General features: G+C 40.3%; 1 non-coding gene across 1 annotated transcript; it reads right to left on the bottom strand.

Moving 5' to 3' along the window:
- Window positions 1-533: 533 nt before the first annotated feature.
- LOC145056042 (small nucleolar RNA R71) lies at window positions 534-640 on the bottom strand. Its single transcript, XR_013685583.1, has one exon. It is a non-coding gene; the product is annotated as a small nucleolar RNA R71 (small nucleolar RNA).
- Between the last annotated feature and the right edge of the window lie 3,147 nt (window positions 641-3,787).

Here is a 3,787-nt window from a genome sequence, read left to right as displayed (position 1 = left end):
AGAAGAAGGAAGGATCAAGTTCATCTTCAAAGGACAATAACAAGGTTGAAGACTTAGATCAAATACCTATCCCGAACGAATCCAAATACGAATATGAAGCTGAGTTTGGACTATATACAAGTGAACCCGAGAACGAGCCGGAGAACGAAATGGCGAACATTGAGGAGATGGCCATGGGGGACTACAAGAAGCGCATTTGAGATGATATGGGGCCGGGTTTAGTACATCCTACGATTCCTGCCAATGCCACATTCGAGTTAAAGGGACATATCCTTACTGCACTTAAGGATATCCCATTCTACCAGAAGGATCACGAGGATGCTTTCAAACATTTAGACGAGGTGAATGATATTGCAGATTATTTTAAATCTACCAATATCCCAAGGGAGACAACTTTGCTAAGGATGCTACCAGTCACTTTCAAGGGAGCAGCAAAAGACTGGTTGAAGGCACTCCCATCTGGTACAATCACCACATGGGTCCAATTGCGTGAGAGATTTCTAGATCAATTTTGCCCACCCTCCAAAATATCTAAACTCAAGAAGGCAATTGCCAACTTTGAGCAAAATCCGGGGGAGTCATTATACGAGGCCTGGGAACGCAACAAGGGGTTGTTAAGGAATTGTCCTCAACATGACCTCAATATTCAGCAAGAGATGTCGATATTTTATGATGGGGTAAATGTCATGACTAGACAACTCCTTGATTCGTAAGGACCACTAACGAAGAAGAACCCAAATCAGGACAAGGAGCTGATTGAAGAGTTTTCAAAGCACTCTTGTGAGTATCACAACCCAAGGCGTGATGGAATAAAAGGCAGTGGAGGTACACAAACTGAAGAGATGGCTGTTGTGATGGCAATGCTTAGCACTATGGATAGGAGATTGACACAAATGGACCAATCAATTCATGCAATGCGAGTTGGTTGCGAGAGATGTAGTGGCCCACATTTGACAAAAAAATTGCAATATGGATGAATATGGAAACAAGAAAGCTCAAGTATGTTATTCAAGTGGGGACAAGTATGATGAAGACTGGAGAAAACCAAAGAAAGAGTGGCTGCCTTACAATGAATACAAGAAGCAAAAGGAAGAAAATTTTAGGCAAACTGGTCGGGGATTCTACCAAAGAGAGCAACCACTAACTGAGAAGAAATCAGAATTAGAGACATTGTTGATGAAATTTATGGAAGCTTCAGAAAAAAGACACGATGCTACAGACACTGCAATGGAAGAACAAAGAACTATAATGAAGAATCATCACGCGATGATGATAGATCAGCAGACATTAATAAAAAATCAGCAAGCCTCCATCAATAACCTTGAAGTACAACTTGGTCAACTTACCACTTTGGTTAATGAGAAGATGTTCTCGAAAAATCCTGAAAAGAAGACCCGGTCTCATGTAATGGCCATAGATATTGAAGAAGAGGCTATTTCTGACTTCCTAGAAGCCTTAGAAGTGGAGCTCCAGCAGCCCGATCCAAAACCGAATAAGCCAAAATTCGAGAACAAAAATGTAGCTGAAGTACAGAAACCACGTTTTTGGGAATCATATGTCCACGTCGTGGCCTCGGTCTGATCAGAAAATTCCAGAAACCATCTCGATTTATAAGTCGCCTTTTCCATTCCCATCTAGAGCTAATCTCAGTCCACTGGAGAGAGAACATCTGGAGTTTATCAAGCAATTAAAGGGTATTCCTATTAATACTCCTTTTATTGATTCACTTGCAAAAGTTCCAGAATATGCTAAGTTCCTACAAGACTTGTTAGACACTCGTCAGCAATTAAAGGAGAATTCTAAGGTGATTCTAAGTGAGCAAAGCTCAAATGTTGTGTTGGGAGAGATACCTAAGAAGATGGGGGATCCTGGATGACTCACCCTCCCATCTAAGTTTGGGAATAATATGAAGGTCTATGCTTTAGCCGATTCTGGGGTTAGCATAAATTTGATGCCTTATTCGTTTTTATCAAAAGTTAAATATTCAGAAAATGAATGGTACTAAGATGACTATTCACATGGCAAACCGTTCAGTGACACAGCCCCGTAGCATTGTGGAAGATATTCTCGTGAAAATTGGGAAATTTATTTTTCCAATAGATTTTGTGGTTTTGGATATGAAAGAAGATCCCAATGTACCAATTATTCTTGGTCGCCCGTTACTTAACACTATTGGAGCTCTAGTTGATATACGTGAATCCAAGTTCACCTTGAGAGTTAGGGATGAGAAGGAAGTTTTTGGAATAGAAGATGGTTTCCAAGGGAGTCATGCTCAAGAAGAGGTTTTCAACATTGATGAAGAGAATGAACTTGAAGAATTAGAGAAGCTCATGGAAGAAGAAATAAAAACAATTCAACAAGTTAAAAGAACAAAACCAAGAGCATCTGTTCCATTTTTAGTTGAAGTCAGTGCCTACACAAATCCAACTTCTTGGGTAAGCAAGGAAGACGATGAGATGTCGAGTGATGAAGAGGAGGTTACTTCAAAAGTAACAAGTCCAGTAGTGAAAGAAGAGAAGGATACTATGGAGCTTAAAGATGATGAAGAATTGAAGATTCAAGGGATCAAAAGCAAGCTCGATGGAGACGAAGTCAAGGCTAAAAAGGAGAATTCTAAAAAGGCGAATATTCGTCAAGTGCAAGCTTACAAGAGGCGTTTCAAGGAGAAAAAGATCCTGGTGGTGGACTCTTATGACGAGTCAACGTAGAAGGCACGGAGTCCGACTCATGACTCCATCAAAAAGAAGCGTTTCTCGGGAGGCAACCCGAGTTTGGTTTGCATTTTCTTTTCTTTTCTTTTTAGTTTTTGAGTTTTTGATTAGGGAAGCTATCAACTCATCGTCTAAATAATGTTAAGAGGTAAAAAAAATTGTTGTGGGGTGCTTTGGAAATAAATGGAACACAATGAACTGAAAATTTTTTAGTTAACTTTATTTTGTTGACCAGACATCACCCACGTCGTGGCCAGATGCACCACGTCGTGATCTTAGGCAGAACACGGGGACTATTTGAGACCTGAAGATGTATTATAAAACCCACGTCGTGGTAACACCTTCCACGACGTGGCCTTTAAAAAGTCACAGGGGGGACCAGTTCTTGAACCATTTGACCACAAGTGTTCCCCATTTGTTTATTGCCGCACGAACGAAAGGAGTCCCCACAGCTGATTTTTTTCCAGTTTTTCTTCCAAATATCTTGCATTCTCTTGTCCTTTTACTCAATCGGGTATGTGTTCATACTCTAATAGTTGCTACTTATCCCAATTTTATGTATTTAGTTGGTTAGGGTTTCTTTAGAAATTAAATTGTCCGAAATTGGTTATATTGGTTAGTATTTTTACTTTGAATGCCCTTAAAATAGCAGAAGGATCAAACCCCGAGTGTTAAATTTGCTAAATTTGGACTGTATTTTGATCGAGGGCAGTTCATGTCACGACTGCGAGACCACGACGTGGCGTGCCATGCCACGACGTGATTCCTAGGCGACCAGTTTTCTGCTTTGTTTTTGATAATATATTTTAGGTGTTTTGTTTTTGTTTTTTACCATTGCAGGAAAATGGCACCTAGAAGGGTTGTTCAACAGGATAATGACCCGATTGATGTCTCGAATATCCATCCGTTATATCGATTTCCGCGAACCATTTCATGGGCCTTGTTGACGTCTTATCAGAACCGTTTGTGATGGTTATACAATAGGGAGTTTGCTATAGCTCCGATTATTGACTGGGGATGGCTTGGCGGTGTTGGAATGGTTGTTGAATTGGAGCGCCATTAGACGAAATTATACG

Source organism: Lactuca serriola, chromosome 5 (genome assembly GCF_051521515.1).
Source record: "Lactuca serriola cultivar US96UC23 chromosome 5, Lser_US96UC23_V15, whole genome shotgun sequence".
NCBI lineage: Eukaryota > Viridiplantae > Streptophyta > Magnoliopsida > Asterales > Asteraceae > Lactuca > Lactuca serriola.
This window is presented reverse-complemented; position numbering and strand designations above follow the sequence as displayed.